This window comes from Trachypithecus francoisi, unplaced genomic scaffold (assembly GCF_009764315.1).
Source record: "Trachypithecus francoisi isolate TF-2019V2 unplaced genomic scaffold, Tfra_2.0 Lachesis_group3, whole genome shotgun sequence".
Taxonomy (NCBI): domain Eukaryota; kingdom Metazoa; phylum Chordata; class Mammalia; order Primates; family Cercopithecidae; genus Trachypithecus; species Trachypithecus francoisi.
In genome coordinates this window covers 113,731,377-113,750,450 of record NW_022681468.1, presented here as the reverse complement: position 1 = coordinate 113,750,450, position 19,074 = coordinate 113,731,377, and the positions used below count along the sequence as shown (strand labels likewise).

At 45.6% G+C, this 19,074-nt stretch overlaps 1 pseudogene; it reads left to right on the top strand.

Annotated features, from left to right (window-relative positions):
* The first annotated feature begins 15,266 nt into the window (after nucleotides 1–15,266).
* LOC117071092 lies at nucleotides 15,267–18,432 on the top strand (annotated as a pseudogene).
* Nucleotides 18,433–19,074: the final 642 nt, after the last annotated feature.

Here is a 19,074-nt window from a genome sequence, read left to right as displayed (position 1 = left end):
TGCCTGTAATCCCAGCTGCTTGGGAGGCTGAGGCAGGAGAATTGTTTGAACCCAGGAGATGGAGTGAGCCAAGACTGTGCCACTGCACTCCATTTAGGCGACAGAGTGAGACTCCGTCTCAACAAAAGGAAAAAAAAAATAAGTAATTTTAAAAACAGACCAAAGGCTAAAAGCAACAAACGACTGCTCAGGCATAACAAAAAAGACCTAATAAATGGAGAGAGAAACTATACTAATGATTAAGACTTAATGGTTGTTAAGATGTCAGTTCTCCTCAAACTGATCAGCAGATTCAAGAAAATTACAATCATGATCCCATCAGCCTTTTTTGGAGAAGAGAGAAAAGAGATTATTAAAATTGATGTGGAAATGTGAAGGACGTAGAATATGCAGAACTTTGAAAAAGAAGAAAAAGGTTTAAGGACTTGCAATTTTGACTTCAAGACAATATAAAGTTACAAAATAATCAGAATACTCTAACTGAGCTAGACAAACAGATTTTTGGAGCAGAAGAAAGATTTCTGAAAGAGATCCCACAGCCACAGGATGTTCCCAAAGCAACCCAGCAAGAAAAGGAGACTCTTTTCAACAAATGGTGAAAAACAACTGGACAGCCATATGCAAAAAACTCAAACCTACAAAAATAGCTGCAGATGCATCACAGACCTAATATAAATTAGCGAAAACAAAACCTTTAGAGGAAATCAAGGAAACTACCTTCAAGACTTCGAGGTTAGGCAAAAGTGTCTTAGCTCACAGCAAGCAGTAACTACAAAAGAAAACACTGATAAATTAAATTTATCAGATATAGATATTTCTGCTCATCAAAAGGTACAGTTAAAATAAATAGGTAAACCACATAGACTTGGGGAAAGAAGTATTTACAAAACATTTATCTAACAAAGGATGAGTATTTGGGACATATAAACACCTTCTGCAACTCAAATAGATGAAAAAAAGAAAACCAAGAACACTAAAGGCTAAATGAACAAACTCATCACCAATGAGAGCACACAAATCGTCAACACACAAGCTAAAAGGTGCTCGATATCACCAGTTCTCATGAAAATGTAAATGGAAACCATAATGATACCACTTCTGGTCAAGACGGCGTGAATAAGGGGACCAGATTTAGCCTCCTTGCGTGAAATAATAAAAATCTAATAAAATGAATGAAACAACAACACTGAAGATACTGGACAAGTAACAAAAGACAGTGATCCCTGGAAGACAAAAAACAAACGGGCTGCACGCGTGCCCAGCTTACTGCCTCGAGAGAGTTTCCAGGTGGTGGAACAGGGAGGAGGAACCCAGGCAGAGCATGTGGTCTCCCCACGTTGAGGAAATGGAGCTGGAAGTCCAAGGAGGCCAAGGTGCCTAGAGCTCACAAGGGAGACTAGCACTGAGTAGACAGCTGGAGAGAGAGAGAGAGAAATGAAGAGACCTACAAAGGCTTACCCTAGAACTTTTGGTTGAATGACAAATCAGCACTTGCAATGTAAAGGAGCTATCCAAGGGCAAGGTGAGAAGTCACCAAAAGAATTAGAGGTAATAGCATCCAGAACTGACATAAGGATGTGAATCGTACCCGTACCCAAAATCCAAAAGGAAATGATGTGATGTAATTTATATCACATTGGAGATATGACATTGGAGTACTAGGAAAGAAAAAGCTTTAGAAGGAGGAAAAAATTAACCCTAAACACAGCCCTGGTCCAATCAAAGAAAACATAAAAGACCCAACGGAAAGAAACTGTTTTCAAGCAACTGAATAATACCACAGAACAAAGTCCACAAATATTTTTAAAAGGCAAGCAAAACTAGAGAAACGAGAAAACAAGGTAAAATTCCCACTGGTTAAAAAGTCAATCAAAATTTATAAGACTTACACAGAAGCAGGAAATTACACCCCACAATGAAACAAAAAACAAACCAATTTTGAAATGAAACAGAAAATAGAATTAGTACACAAGTCCTTTAAAACAATTATGATGCTTTTTCATGTGATCACAAGGCTAGAAGAAACAAACATATTAAGTAAAATATGAAATATTTTTAAAATTTGAACTTTTTTTTTTTTTTTTTGAGACGGAGTCTTGCTCTGTCGCCCAGGCTGGAGTGCAGTGGCCGGATCTCAGCTCACTGCAAGCTCTGCCTCCCGGGTTCACGCCATTCTCCTACCTCAGCCTCCCGAGTAGCTGGGACTACAGGCGCCCGCCAGGTCGCCCGGCTAGTTTTTTGTATTTTTTTTAGTAGAGACGCGGTTTCACCGTGTTAGCCAGGATGGTCTCGATCTCCTGACCTCGTGATCCGCCCGTCTTGGCCTCCCAAAGTGCTGGGATTACAGGCTTGAGCCACCGCGCCCGGCCAATTTGAACTTCTAAAGATGAAAAATTACAAAGTCTAAGATGAAAAATACACTTTGAAATTTACAACACATGAAACCAAACTTACTAACCTAAATGAAACACAGAAAAAAAAAAACACCAAAAAATGTAATATGTGATAATTGAAATAACTTCAAGAGGCCAAACATACTTATAACCAGAGCCACAAAACAGGAGATAATATAGAAAAAAAAAATCTTTAGAAATCATGGCCAAAAATGTTCACATGTTTGATGGAAATTATAAGCATATATAACATGGCACTCTATTAATCAACTATCAGTCACTAGAAACATGAAGAAAAGTGGCTGAGTGTAGTGGCTCACACCTATAATCCCAGCACTTTGGGAGGCCGAGGTGGGAAAATCTCTTTAGGCCAGGAGTTTGAGACCAGTGTGGGCAACATTGCAGAACACCGTCTCTAAAAAAAAAAAACAAAAAAAAAAAACACAAACAAAAAAACACACACACACGAAAAATGGCCTGGCCCTGTGGTTCACACCTGCTGTAATCCCAGCACTTTGGGAGGCCAAGGCCAGCAGATTACCTGAGGTTAGGAGTTCGAGACCGGCCTGACCAACATGGACAAACCCTGTCTCTACCAAAAATACAAAATTAGATGGGCATGGTGGTGCATGCCTGTAATCCCAGCTACTTGGGAAACTGAGGCAGGAGAATTGCTTGAACCAGGGAGACGGAGATTGCGGTGAGCCGAGATTGTGCCACTGCACTCCAGCCTGGACAACAAGAGGGAAACTCCGTCTCAAAAACACACACACACACACACACACACACACACAAATTAGCCACAAGTAGTGGCACACACCGGTGGTCCTTCCAGCTAAGGCAGGAGGAGGTTGAGGCCATAGTGAGCCATGATTGTGACACTGCACTCCAGCCCAGGCAACAGAGTAAAAGCCCATCTCCAAAAAATAAGGTAAACCATGACCAAAACAACGAAAATCAGAAATTAAAATTCTAATGCGGCCAAAGAAAAAGATCTTATTACACACTACAAAATCAAAAAGAAAGTTGAAATCGTTATAATACTATCATGTAAAGTAGACAAAAATAAAAATTTTATCAGGAAAAAAGAGCATCATTTTATACACATTAAGGGTTTAATTCGTCAAGAACACACACAAATCCTAAACATTTATTTACCTATTAATAACAGGGCTTCAAAATAAATAAAGCAAAAATGGAAGAACTGTAAGAAGAAATGAAAGAATCTACAATTATATTTTAAAATTTCAGCAAACCTCTCTATGTGATAGAACCAGGTAAGGCGTGGCGAATCACACCTGTTATCCCTGAACTTTGGGAGCCCGAGACAGGATTGCTTGAGCACAGGAGTTCAAGACCCACCTGAGCAACACAGGGAGACCCTGTCTCTACAAAAAGATTTTAAAAAACTAAGTGGGTGGGCCAGGCGTGTTGGCTCACACCTGTAATTCCAGCACTTTGGGAGCCTGAGGCAGGCGGATCACCTGAGGTCAGGAATTTGAGTCCAGCATGGCCAAAATGGTGAAACCCCGTCTCTAGTAAAAATACAAAAATTAGCTGGGCGTGGTGGCGCACAACAGTAATCCTAGCTACTCGGAAGACTGAGGTAGGAGAATCGCTTGAACCCAGGAGGCGGAGGTTGCAGTGAGCAGAGATCGCGCCATTGTCCTCCAGCCTGGATGACAGAATGAGATTCCATCTCAAAAAAAAAAAAAAAAAAAATTTGCTGGGTGTGGTAGCATATGCCTGTAGACCCAGCTACTGGGGAGGCTGAGGTGGGAGGATCACTTGAGCCCAGGGGGTGGAGGCTCAGTGAGCTATGATTGTGCTTGTCACTGCACTCCAGTCTAGGTGACAGAGCGACATCATGTTCAAAGAAAAGGAATGATAATAATAATAATAGGACAAGTAGACAGAGAATCAGTAAGGATACAGAAGCTTGAATAACACCATTAACCAAACTGACCTAACTATAGAATACTCTGCACAAACTACCAGAATACAAATTCTGTTCAAGTGCATTTGGAATACTTACCAAGATATACTATATTCGAACCAGAAAAACAACTCTTGGTAAATTTAAAAGGTTTCAGGTCTTATCACGAGTTTTTTTCTTACCACTGTGTTATTAATTTAGAAATCAGTGACAGAAAAAAAAAATCAATAAGACAACCCCAATATTTGGAATCAAAACATACTTTTAAAATAACCAATGGGGACCGGGAGCGGTGGTTCACGCCTGTAATTCCAGCACTTTGGGAGGTCGAGGCAGGTGGATCACAAGGTCAGGAGTTCAAGACCAGTGTGGCCAAGATGGGGAAACCTCGTCTCTACTAAAAATACAAAAGTTAGCCGGGCATGGTAGCAGGCACCTGTAACCGTAGCTACTCAGGAGGCTTAGGCAGAGAACTGCTTGAACCTGGGAGGTGGTGGTTGCAGTGAGCCAAGATCGGGCGGCTGCACTCCAGCGTGAGCGACAGAGCAAGAATCTGTCTCAAAATATAAAATTAATTAATTAGTTAATTAAATAAAATAACCAACGGGTAAAAAAAAGACAAAAATATCAAGTATTTTTAAGACGGTTAAAGCAGTAATTGAAAGAAAAATTTATACAATTACATGACTATATTAGAAAAGAAACAAATCAGTGACTTCATCTTTTCCTTAAGAAACTAGAAGAGCAAAAGAAAGAAAGATCGAGCAGAAGTCAATGAAACAGAAACAGAAAAATAGGGCACACTCAATGAAATCAAAGGTTAGACTTACACTTCTGGGAGGATGGAACGGACATACTTTTCCCTATTCCTCCCACTAAGTACAAATTTAAAAAGTGAATATTATAAATGAAACGAATATTCTCTGAAAGGTGGAGAGAAGGCAAATCAGTTCAGGATCACAAGACACAAGGCACAGTATAGCAGTAAATTCCCTGGGTATTCTTCTTGACTAATGTATCCTACTCCTGAAATGCAAGAAGTGAGTACATCAGGAACACCGATGGGCACAGACCAAAACAATCCCCAACAGGGCCGGGCGCGGTGGGTCACGCCTATAATCCCAGCACTTCAGGAGGCCGAGGCGGGTGGATCACCTGAGGTCAGGAGTTGGAGACCAGCCTGGCCAACATAGCAAAATCCCGTCTCCACTAAAAATAAAAGCCGGGCGTGTTGGCCGGCGCCTATAATCCCAGCTACTCTGGAGGCTGAGGCACGAGAACCGCTTGAACTCAGGAGGCGGAGGTTGCAGTGAGCAGAGATCGCCCCGCTGCACTCCAGTCTGGGTGATAGAGAGAGACTGTCTCCAAAAAAAAAAAAAAAAGCCCCAACAAAAGCCTTCTCTCTCCACACCAAATTACCAGTAAAGTGGTAATGTTCACCAGAAAGAAAACTTTTGAAGAAGAACTGCTCTAATCCAGTTTAACACCGCAGAAAACCTAGCCCTACCCATACCAGCAATGATCGCATGGAGAACCTAGATATCTACCCTTATGAGACTGTCATGAAAACAACCCGAGATTCCCACAGGTGGTGTCAGAGCAAATTAAGCAGGGCACTGGAACTTTCATTCCAAATGGCTAGTGAATGAGCATCCCCTCCCCACCGTGTCAGTGGAGAAACGTGGGGAAGCCTGGCCTTCACCACCATCCGCCAGTAATAAGGCATCCCTCCCTGTTCCCACTGGAGCGGTAGCAGAGAAGACCTAGGAGAGAGTCAGAACTTTCACCTACACACAGTAACAAATGAGGCCACATCCACCACGGAGATCAGGTGCGGAGCCACAACTTCCACCTCTGCAAATAACTAAAAGGGAGGCCGGGCGCGGTGGCTCATGCCTTTAATCCCAGCACTTTGGGAGGCTGAGGCGGGCAGATCACGAGGTCAGGAAATCGAGACCATCCTGGCTAACACGGTAAAACCCCATCTCTACGAAAAATACAAAAAAATTAGCTGGGCGTGGCGGCAGGCGCCTGTAGTCCCAGCTATGCCAGAGGCTGAGGCAGGAGAATGGTGTAAACCCAGGAGGCGGAGCTTGCCGTGAGCCGAGATCGTGCCACTGCACTCCAGCCTGGGTGACACAGCGATACTCTGTCTCAAAAAAAAAAGGAACTAAAAGGGAGTTTACCTCAAATGTCAACACAGACAAGGTAGAGAACCTGAACTTCATCCCCAACCTGGCTTAACTAGGTGGCACCAACACTGGCTCCTGTTAGATCGTGTAAGAGAACACTAGTTAAAACAGTTGTTTAAGCCGCATAATCTCATGACAACACAAAAATGTGCAGGTTTCAATCAAAAGTTATTTGTGATACCAAAAAGATACCAAGAATTTGGAAGATTTCAAACTGAATGGAAAAAGGCAATAAACAAATGCAAACATTGATATATCTTATTTCTAATATCTCACAGATACATCAGAATTAACTGAAAAAAAACTTTTTTCATTCGTTCGTGGTTGTTTTTTGTTTTTTGAGATGGAGTCTTGCTCTGCTGTCCAAGCTGGAGTGCACTGGCATTATCTCAGCTCATCTCCTAAGTTCAAGCCATTCTCCTGTCTCAGCCTCCTGAGTAGCAGGGATTACAGGTGCTGCCATCATGTCTCGCTAATTTTTGTGTTTTTAGTAGAGACGGGGTTTTGCCATGTTGGCCACGCTGGCTTCAAACCCTGACCCCAGGTGACTAACCCATCTTGGCCTCTCCAAAAAAATGTTTCAGCCGGACACGGTGGCTCATGCCTGTAATCCCATCACTTTGGGAGGCCGAGGTGGGTGAATTACCCCAGGTCAGGAGTTTGGGAACAGCCTGATCAACATGAACAAACTCAGTCTCTACTACAATTAGCCGGTGTGGTGGCACATGCCTGTAATCCCAGCTACTTAGGAGGTTGAGGCAGGAGAATCGCTTGAACCTGGGAGGCGGAGGTTGCGGTGAGCTGAGATCGTGCCATTGCACTTCAGCCTGGGCAACAAGAGCAAAACTTTGTCTCAAAAAAAGAAGAAAAACAATTTCAGTTCAACAAATATCCAAACAATATCAACGAACTAAAATAAACAGATGTAAAACACAATAAAGAAAAATGGTTTTGGCATAGTGAATTGGGGTAGAAAAAAAAATACAACAAGAGAAATGGAATTCCAAAAATGTTCAAGTAACCCAAAAGAAAGCAGGAAAAAGAACAATCAAAAAACAAAAATTTAAACGAGGCATGGTGGCTGAGGCCTGTAATTCTAGCACTTTGGGAGGCCATGGTGGGTGAATCATCTAAGGCCGGGAATTCAAGACCAGCCTGGCCAACATAGTGAAAACCCATCTCTGCTAAAAATATAAAAATTAGCTGGGCGTGGTGGCACATGCCTGTAATCCCAGCTACTTGGGAGACTGAGGCACAAGAACTGCTTGAACCCGGGAGGCAGAGGTTGCAGTAGGCCAAGATTGAGCCACTAACTTAACTGTTCTCAAGCCTGATCCATCAGCTTCCTTCTATTCTGTCAGTTCCCTGACAGTCTTTCAATAAGTCCCTTTTACTTAAGTTAGCTAGATTAGTTCTCAAGCTTTTAACCAAGAATGCTTCCTGGTGGAACTGAGCCTCTCTCACCCTTGTGGTTTGGCCAACAGAGAAAGGAATCTCTTGGGGGAGCAACCTTGAACTTGGCTTTGTTTCCAGGCTTGCCTCACTGTGGTAGGCTGGTCTTAGGGTACTGCCTCAGCTACCAGGGCCCTTCTCAGTGGGATCATTATGCCATATATTGATCTTAAGTGTGACTTCCTCTCTGTTTCATGTAGGATGGGTCCTTAACACTGGCAAGAACCAACCTCCCAGAATCAGACACAGAGGAGACGCTTCTCTAGGACTCTTCAGTGACTAGCTAGTGCCAGTTCTTGTGGTCAAGAGTCGACATGGGTTAGGAACAGAGAGGTAAATGAACTCTTGGGCTGCTGGAAAGTTCCAGCTGTGCATCCCCACCCTCCCCTGCATCTTTTCTCTTTTGTGTAAATTTCTATTCCTGGTAAGGATGGACACGTGGGGAAACTCATCTTTGTTAACACAATGTCATCCCCCAAAAATCACTGGACGGGTTGTGGCCTGGAGTTCTGCATCCAGGGGCTTAGTGCAGACTTCTCAGGCTGACCTGGAGGTGGTGCTGTTTGCATGTGGTCAGTCTGGACTGATAAAGATGCTTCCAGGGTACTGGATAAGATTCACTAGCTAAACCTCACTTTGCATCTCTTTTTCAGATTAAAGAGGTTAATTCGTGAAAAACAGGTGAATTTCACTTCTTTGGAGTGGTGCAGAGGATTTTCTAACACAAAACTCAGATGCTATAAAAAGACAAGATTAATAAATTTGATTGCATAAAAACTTCAAATTTCTATAGCAGAAAACAAAAAGCAAACTGAGAAATAGCAACTATTGTGTCAAAGAGATAATTTTCTTAATATACAAGAGCTCTTACAAATAAATCCAATTAAAAATGGGAAAAGGACTGGGCATGGTGACTCATGCCTCCTAGCAATTTGGGAGGCCAAGGTGAGCAGATCACTTGAGGTCAGGAGTTTGAAACCAGCCTGGCCAACATGGTGCAACCCTATCTCTACTAAATTAGCTGGGCGTGGTGGTGCAGGCCTGTAATCCCATCTACTCGGGAGGTTGAGGCAGAAGAATCACTTGAACCCGGGAGGTGGAGGTTGCAGTGATCCGAGATTGTGCCACTGCAGTCTAACCTGGGATTGTGCCACTGCAGTCTAACCTGGGAGACAGAGCAAGACTCTGTCTCAAAAAAAAAAGGGCAGTTATTTCACTGAATGTGCCTCCAGTAATTGCTCTGTGCAAAATATACAACTATTCCGTCACAGACCATTAAAGGTGCCTCTCTCCATTCTGAGAGTTTCCACTTGAGTTTCTAGGCAGTTTCTCACCTGTTTTCAAGCAGGGTTCGGGCAACCATTTCTTCAACAGCGCCAGCCCTAGGAACACCAAGATACAGGCCAGCCTCCCACTCCCTGGCACCCTCCGTTCCCCCATGCTGAGAATGACGGGTAAGCAACATGGTGGTCGGTACTAAAATGGAGAGTCAGCCGGGTGCAGTGGCTCACACCTGTAATCCCAGCATTTTGGGAGGCTAAGGAGGGAGGATTGCCTGAGCCCAGGAGTTCGAGGAGACTCTGGGCTCAAGCAAGGAATTCAAGGAGAGAGATGAATCTATCTATCTATCTATCTGTCCATCCATCCATCCATCTATCTATAGATATATATATAAATAGATCTTGTCTCCCTCTCGCGCGCGCGCTCTCTCTCTATGTGCATGTGTGTGTATATATATATATAATTTTTTAAAATAAAATTTAGAAGACGTCCAACAGGTGTGCTGGAGCAGTGTCTCTGCCTAGGGAGGTGATGACAGGGCAGGCTCCACCCAGGATGAGCTGAAAGAATGGGAGTTCCGCGGCAGAGGAGGCGGGCAGAGCTTTTCTCCAAACACAGGTATACCACGTGCGAAAACAAAGGGGTGTGCGAAGGCCGGGTGCATGTGTGCAGCTGCAAACTGGGAAAGAGGCGCCAGGCTTGGACGATGAGGGTTTTTTCCTTCATGGATTCCCTTCCTGCCCAGGGTCCTCTCTCGCTGGTCGGGGGCGCCTAACAATAATCCTTGCCACGGGTTCGTAGCTGAAAACGACCTTCAAGTCCGTCCATCCACCTTTCAGTTTTTATAGACAAATACATTGAGGCCTTAGAGAAGTGAAACGGCTTGTCTCAGGTCACAGCTCTGGCCAACACTGGGGTCCTGACGGCCAGTCTGCGGATTTGCCTGCCTCTGGCCTGAGGGCACTGCCCAGGCTATCAACCGCAACCCTGCTCAGGGGACCGCGGTCGGGTTCGTCTCCGGGCGGACTACGTCTCCCACAATGCGTTGGGCCCAGACTCCTTCCCGCCCTCCAGCTTTGGGTGCTGTCTCCACCAATAGAAAGGCAGAATTCCCAGGGCCGTTCTCGGCAGCCAATGAGCGCGGCGGTGGGCGGACCTCTCCCGCCCAGGGCTCTCCGTGCTCCATGGGCTTGAGCTAGAGTGCAAGGGGCCGGGCCGATTGTTTAGCATATCATCAAAAAGGCCGGGGGCACTTTTGCACGGGGAGCAGCCGCTACTGCAGGACCTGGTATCCCGAGAGGTGACCTGGAGAGGCAGGTCTGGAGCCGCGCGGACCCCGGGCTGTAGAGCGAGGCAAGGGAATAGTGGGCCTGGAGCCAGCTGCCCGCAGCCCTGCTTGGGCTGGGGCATCTGGGTCGCGCTTCGCGTCCCGCGGGCCCGGGCAGCCTCGATTTACGCGCCCGGCTGCGCTCCGCGAACCGTCCCGGACGTTTCTCCTTGGTGGAGCGCTCCTTGCCTCTCCTACCTGGAAGCGCAGACTTTGGACCGGAAGGGACATTCGACGACATCCCGCGCAGCCTACGCGTTTTACAGATGGGGAAACTGAGGTTCAGAAGGGACGTGTGATGCACCAAGTCAGACGGCAACTTAGCTGATTGGGCACAGTTTTCCCAGGCTCCCAAGTAGGAAGGATTCTCTTTTACCATATGCCACTGTTTCTTCTAGTCATTTGAGTAAAATACATGTTGAGAGCTTCAGTTTTCCCAGTAGCTTTTTCTTTCTATCTTTCTTTCTTTTTAAGCTTTTTTTTCTACTTTCCCCCCACCTTTTTATTGAGGGGGATTGTCATCTGAGTCTTTATGATGTAGTAATTTTTAATTTTTTTTTTTTTCCTTTTTGTAGAGACTGATTCTCAAGCTGTTGCCCAGGCCGGTCTTCAACTCCTAATGTCAAAGGAATGTGAACCACAGCAACTCCATCTTAAATAGGAGCTGGGTAAAATGAGGCTGAAACCTATTGGGCTGCATTCCCGGATGGTTAAGGCACTCTAAGTCACAGGTTGAGATAGGAGGTCAGCACAAAATATGGGTCATAAAGACCTTGCTGATAAAACAGTTTGCAGTAAAGAAGCCAGCCAAAATCCACCAAAACCAAAATGGTGACAAGAGTGTAATCCCAGCACTTTGGGAGGCCGAGACGGGCGGATCACGAGGTCAGGAGATCGAGACCATCCTGGCTAACATGGTGAAACCCCGTCTCTACTAAAAAATACAAAAAAACTAGCGGGCGAGGTGGCGGGCGCCTGTAGCCCCAGCTACTCCAGAGGCTGAGGCAGGAGAATAGCGTGAACCCGGGAGGCGGAGCTTGCAGTGAGCTGAGATTCGGCCTGTCCCGACCTGCAGGACAGTCGAACAGACCCTGGAAGGGGGAGTGGGAATGGAGGAGACAAGAAAACACAAGAAATGGAGACAAGACAAGTAGCCTGATCAAGTCTCGTTTATTGAATGCAGGGTCATGCCTTATATAGGCTGGCAGGGGAAGAGGTTGGGCCAGGGCGGTGACGGGGGCCGGTCTTCTCAAGTTACGATCGCGCATGCGCCGTGGGTTTGTACTTTTCCCGGGCGCGGGATCGCGCCTGCGCCCTAGGCTGCATATCTTCCTGCGCGGGAAAATGTTTGCGCGCACGCGGGAAAGGTTGGCGCGCGCGGGAACAGTTTAGGCGCGCCCGGGAAAAACTTAGGCGCGCGCGGGAAAAGCTTTGGGCGCCCGCGGCAACAGTTTTGGCGCGCGCGGGAAAAACTTAGGCGCGCGCGGGAAGGGTTTGTAAATAAAGAACCCGGGAATGTGCCGTCCTGTCTCCGCTTTGCGGAGATCAAGCAACAGAGGTCGGCTAATTCCGGGCCTCATGGCTCCGGACACCGGCCACTGCACTCCAGCCTGGGCGACAGAGCAAGACTCTGCCTCAAAAAAAAAAACAAAAAAAAACAAAAAAAAAGAGTGACCTCTGGTCCTCCTCACTGCTACATTCCTACCAGTGCTATGACAGTTTACAAATGCCATGGCAACATCAGGAAGTTACCCTATATGGTCTGAAAAGGGGAGGCATGAATAATCCACCCTTTGTTTAGCGTATCATCAAAAAATAACCATAAAAATGGACAACCGGCAGCCCTCAGGACTGCTCTGCCTATGGAGTAGCCATTCTTTTATTCCTTTGCCTTCCTAATAAACTTGGTTTCACTTTGCACTGTGGACTTGTCCTGAATTCTTTCTTGTGTGATATTCAAGAATCCACTCTTGGGGTCTGAATCCAGACCCCTTTCCTGTAACACTGGCCTCAAGCAGTCTTCCTCTTCAGCCTCCCAAAGTGCTGGGATTACAGGCATGAACCACAGTACCTGGCCTAAAAATAATTTTGTATTGCTTTTGTAATATTTATTTTAAGTCATTTGCAATTCCACTGCTCAATATTTTCTAACTGCCATCTGGTTCTTTTTTCCTGTGTATGAGTTCATTTTTAAAGGGAATTGGGGACTTACTGTGTCTGTGGTTTTTCTGCCTTGCTGGTTTTGTGTTTATCCATTATTTTACTTACTTACTTACTTACTTACTTACTTATTATTTATTTATTTATTTATTTATTTATTTTTTGAGACAGAGTCTCACTCTGTCTCCCAGGCTAGAGTGCCGTGTGCAATCTCTGTTCACTTCAATCTCTGCCTTCTGAGTTCAAGCAATTTTTCTGCCTCAGCCTTCTAAGTAGCTGGGATTAGAGGCATGCACCACCACATCGAGCTAATTTGTGTATTTTTAGTAGAGACAGGGTTTCACCATGTTGTTCAGGCTGGTCTCAAACTCCTGACCTCGTGATCCACCCACCTGAGCCTTCCAAAGTACTGGGATTACAGGCGTGAGCCAGCATGCCCAGTGACGTTTATCCATTATTTTCATATCAGAAGGATTATCTTAAATCATTAGTGATTAGTAATCTTTGTGAGTATAATTTTTAAAATATTAAAAAATACATATAGTATAATGCACAGATGTTAAATTTCATGTTTGCTCTTATGCAATCATTGCCAAATCAAGATATCGAAAATTTCCAGCATCCCAGATGGCTCCATTGAGCCCCTTCCCTGTCATTACCACCCAAAAGTAGCCTTTATTATACCACAGTTTCTGATATGTGCTACTATATGGATGTGCTGTAGTTTATTAGCCATTCCCCTGCTGGTGGATCCTTAAGGACTCAATTTTTTGGAATTAGAAATAATGTTATGGTTTTGTGTCCTTGCAAATAAATTTCTTTTTGCAAAGATTGGTTTTTGTTGTTGTTATATATAAAGTTTCGGTGCCGCAAAAGAAATAGCACTCTAATATAAAATTTTCTTTTGAGGCCGGGCGCGGTGGCTCAAGCCTGTAATCCCAGCACTTTGGGAGGCCGAGACGGGTGGATCACGAGGTCAGGAGATCGAGACCATCCTGGCCTACACGGTGAAACCCCGTCTCTACTAAAAAATACAAAAAACTAGCCGGGCGAGATGGCGGGCGCCTGTAGTCCCAGCTACTCGGGAGGCTGAGGCAGGAGAATGGCGTAAACCCGGGAGGCGGAGCTTGCAGTGAGCCGAGATCCGGCCACTGCACTCCAGCCTGGGCGACAGAGCGAGACTCCGTCTCAAAAAAAAAAAAAAATTTTCTTTTGAATTCTCAGCAAGGCAAGTTACTTCTATAGAAGGGTGCACCCTTACAGATGGAGCAATGGTGAGCACACACTTGGATCAGGGAGGGGAAGGGGTTCTTATCCCTGACACACATGGCCCCTGCTGCTGTGTTGTTCCCCTATTGGCTAGGGTTAGACCGCACAGGCTAAACTAATTCCGATTGGCTAATTTAAAGAGAGTGACAGGGTGAGTGCTTTGGCTGAAAAAATGGTTATGCAGGATGGAGAATGAGTCAGGGTGGAGCAGGTAGCAGGTAATCTGAATGAGTCAGGGTGGAATAGGCAAAAAAGGTTGCTTTGCGAGGAAGTTAAGTTTAAAAGTAGAAGGCAAAGAATTGAACATACTAACATATTGATTCTTTGAAGATAAATTTGGAACTTATATCTAACATTTTTAAGATAAATTACTGAGGGGCCAAGACTGGATTGGAGATATATGAGCATGTCTTAATCTTCATAAAGTATGGTAATAATGCAGTCGAGATATTGCCTTTCTTCCAATGAAGCTCAAAGTGCTTTGACATCTGATCCACTGCTAATCCTTAAGATGCCCCTGTAAGAATAAGAAGATGAGTGTTATTATCTCTCTTTATTCAGTGGTCACTGAGATTGAGTGCCTAAGTTGTATGTTAGGTCAAGGTCACACAGTGCAAGTCAGAGCTGACTTAGGAGAGTCCTCAGTATTTCAGTCATGGGTTTTTCTGGGGACTTTGCATTTCTGATACTCATTCTCTGGTGTTTTGGAAGGAACAATGCTGTATTTTTTGTGCTTGTGATACTTTTTTTTTTTTTCTTTTTTGAGACTGAGTCTTGCTCTGTTGCCCAGGCTGGAGTGCAGTGGCGTGGTCTTGGCTCACTGGAACCTCCACCTCCCAGGTTCAAGTGATTCTCTTGCCTTAGCCTCCTGAGTAGCTGGGACTATAGGCGCATGCCACCACACCCAGCTAATTTTTGTATTTTTAGTAGAGACAGGGTTTGGCCATGTTGGCCAGGCTGATATTGAACTCCTGACCTCATGATCTACCCATCTCAGCCCCCACAAAGTGCTGGGATTACATGCGTGAGCCACTGCACCTGGACACTTGTAATACTTCTTAACTTCTCTTACCACAGAGAGAGGTGTTTTCAGGAATAAGTGATTTTTCCTTTAAGAGTGACAGGAAGCATCTGTTGGTTTGCATATGTGAGGACCACCTGGTGGTCTGACCTGGGCTCTTGTGAGTTAGATTGCTTTAGGACAGTCTATTTAGTGATTATGGTTCTCTTTTTTGTTTCTCAGCAGGACTACTTGTTGCGATTTGAGGAGGGAGGTGTCTTACCCCAGAGCCTGGCTGGAGAAGACTGAGGTTCAAGGCTTGAAGCCTAAGTGATTGCCCCAGGACCTTGGATGATGGCCACAGAGATATCGAAAGTGACCACTCCGCTGAGCCCTTGGTCCAGGTGCCTGAAGAGTGTAAGAGTTAAAGAAAGAGTAAAAAAAAAAACATGAACTATGGCTAGACAATTAAAGACAGGCTTACTTTAGATAAAACGTGAGAGGGGCTTCTGGCCAATTTCAGTCAGGAGCCCTTTCTCTTCCAGACTAATATATATTGGTTTTAGGGTGAGGGTGCTTATTACAAGCCTGGAATGTTTCTGTGTGGGGCAGACGTTTTGGCGGGTTTGGAATGTCTCTGGGCAGAAGGGAGGTTATCTTGGGGCTGACATCTTTCCGGAAAGAGGCAGGTTATCTCAAGGCTAGCATGTCTCTGGTTGGGAAGGAGTTTGGAATGTTTCTGGTGAGAGATGTTAGTTTGTGGCTTATGGTCATGCTGACCTTAGCCATTAGGCTGATGCCCTTTGGATTTAGGTTTTTGATTGGATTTAGAATGGGCTTGTCCAAGATGGCGATGCTCCTGCTCTGTCAAAGAGGAAAAGAGACAAGAGGAGGAGGCCACCATAATGATCCTGGAGGATGACTCCTGGGTGCAAGGGCAGCCCCCAGGCGGAGGCGACCAGGGGACTGCAGAATGTACTTGGCCACCTCTGAGAGCTCTGTCATCATTGGCTGAGGCCAGAGGTACACACTAAGGAGCAGATGTTGACTGTGCTGCAAGGAAATTCAGGCTTGGCTGTAAGAGCACTGGCCTGAAAACAGTGAGGAGGCAGCAGCCCTGGTGGAAGACTTCACCCAGACCCTTCGGGACAGTGGTGAGATATAGAACCTCATAGGGAGAGGACGGGAGCACCCTTCCAAGGTGGAGGAGTGTGTTGTTTCAGAGGAGAAGGTGGTGTCCAAGACACAGTGGGGGAGAGCACCATCCCTCTGCTCTGTCTGTAGGCAATCAATGTGTTCATCAGCCTTTTAGTGTCCTCACTGTGTGTAGTGTCAGCTCCAGAACTGCAGTGTAGGAGGGGCTTAGAGCTGCATTTGCATAGTAAGCACAGTTTTTACTTAGATTCAGAGAGGTTGGAAAGCTGATGGAAGTTATACGGGGAGGAGCCGGAGACCCCTGCAAACCACACTCTGTCACCTTCACTTCGTTGTGCAAGAAACATCCAAATAGTTCCTGCAATTAGAGAAAACAATCTGATGTTTTCAAAGTGATTATTTTTATGAAACCAACATAAATGACAAGTAACCCAGCTAATGACTAGAGACTTTCTGTGGTATGAAGTCATCCTGGGCTCTTAAAATAGTAATTGTAAACTTGAGCTCTTTGCAATAGTTACTCTACTTGTCTCCAATGTTACTAATAAGTGTTGGGATCCCGACCTGTTGTTTAACTGCCCTGTCTCCCTCCTGGTTTTCCATTTTAAACTGGACTCACTTGATCACCAAATATTTACTTTAGATGAACCTGTGCCAGTAGAGCAGTCTGAGGGTTCATAGGATATAGCTGTCTTTGTGCTGATGAGAACTACAGAAGTTCAGAGAAGGTAGCATGGAGTGGAGAGGTCAGGTCAGAGAAGGCTTCCTGGAGGAGGTGACACCAAAGCAGGAGGTTGTAGAAGGGAGTAGAATTTGGAAAGGCATAGGGCAGGGAGGAGGGTGTAGCAGCTGAGAGGAGATGTGCTCAGCAGAGGCTCAGAAGGGCAGAGCTAAGGTAGTTTATACCTTTGGGTGACAGGAGAGCTGGCTGATTGGAATGGCAAGTGTGTTTTAGGAAGTGGTAGGACATAGATTTTAGGGGAAGGGTGGGTGAGGGCTTGGACTGAATGTCATTGGCCTCAGCCAGTTCTTGAACTAGGGCCCAAGGGGCATGGGAGGAAGCGGAGTGTGGCAACAGGATGTAGGTTTGATTAGGGTAGTGAGAGGTAGGGACAGGAGAGCAGCTGGGAAGCTGGCTTGTCATCAGGTGTGCAGTGATGGTGGTCAGCCCCAGATGGGACACATGTGAGAAAGAACCGATAGTCACAATGGCTAGCATTTCCCAAGCTCTTTCTGCAAGCAAGGAAATATGCTTGGCATCTAATATGGAAAACTCATGTAATCTTCACCAACCTGGAATATAAGCAGGATTATCACGAGATCCCTTAAGATCGGCGTCTTTGTACCAGGCAGAATCAAGATTTGAATGCACGTGTCTGAAGACATAGCCTATGTTTTTCAGCATTTTGTCACATGTATTTTTTTTTTTTGGAGACAGAGTCTTGCTCTGTTGCCAGACTGGACTGCAGTGGCACGATCTCAGCTCACCACAACCTCTGCCTCCCGGGTTCAAATGATTCCCCTACCTCAGCCCCCCAAGTTGGTGGGACTACAGACGTGTGCCACCATGCCCGGCTAATTTTTTGTATTTTTAGTAGGGATGGGGTTTCACCATGTTGGCCAGGATGATCTCAGTCTCCTGACCTCATGATCCACCTGCTTCGGCCTCTCAAAGTGCTAGGATTACAGGCGTGAGCTACTGCGCCCAGCCTGTCACATGTATGATTGTAAGTGACAGTTCCTAGTGGGTGTTGGAAGGAGGGGATACAGATGGAATTAAGACAGTGACTAACTCCGGAGCATCTGGCCTGGAGGATTCAGAAGAGAGAAGAAAAGAGAAGGAAACTGAAGGGGGTTTAGGGCAGAGACTGTGACAACTCCCACGGACTGGGACAATGAGTAGAGCTGTCCTCTGGAGAAAGGGACTGATGCCGAAGGTCCGCAGTGACCCAGCCCTGCCCTGGGCACCTTCATGCCTGTCTCACTAAGAATCCTGTGAGTGGCTGGCATTGTCATTTCACAGATAGGAAATGCAAGTTCAGGAAGCTCACACAGCTGTTAAGTGGTGGAGCCAGGAGTCAAACTCAGACCTGTCTCCTTCTGCATAGAGATCCCAGTTTTGCTTGAAGCAAAGTGCTTGATTTTCTTTCGCCCCGAAAAAAAAAAAAACTTTTAATTGTATTCTTCCTATTAAAATAAGCAAACCTTCATCCTATTTTACAGCTGTCTTTGCTTCCTTCCTAGTGGAGGTGACCAGTTTGTCATGAACTTTGGATCTGCAGTCAGATACTGTGGAGGAGAGAGTGGTGGAGGGCTGAGGAGAGGCCTCAGGTTGTTATTTGGTTGGGGAGGCACAGAGCAGAGGTTCAGGTCTCAGCAGGCGTCAGAGGCGATTACAGCTCTTCCCACCTGGCTTGTGGCAGGGCCTCTGTGCCTTTCATCTTTCACTGGGCACCCAAGATGGGGCCCATTGGGGACCATCCCAGGTGCCTGGGTTTGTCTGTCCCCGACTTCTGCCTCTGAGATTGTCTTTGTTGGTCTTTAACAAATGCCCCTGACCTTCCTCATGATTGCTCACAGGAGTCTGTGCATTCGTCTTCATTCCTTCTTAAACATTTACTCGACATAAGGCTGCTTGACCTCTATTCTAATTGTCCAGCTTGGGACCTTTGGACACATTCACCCAGCTCGGGATGTTTCCAGAACTGGTTAGACTGTGGTTTTTTAATGTTCATCTAGCAGGAACTTCCAGGCACTCACAATTCATGTATCTTCTAATTCTAATGAAGATCAGACCTATGTTAACAGTTTAAGTGGCAGAGCTTATCTCTATCTGTGAATGTTTCCTGAGGACGTTTTACCTCCATACCCAGCCCTAATCCAGGCACTTGGTGTTTCTCACCTGAATT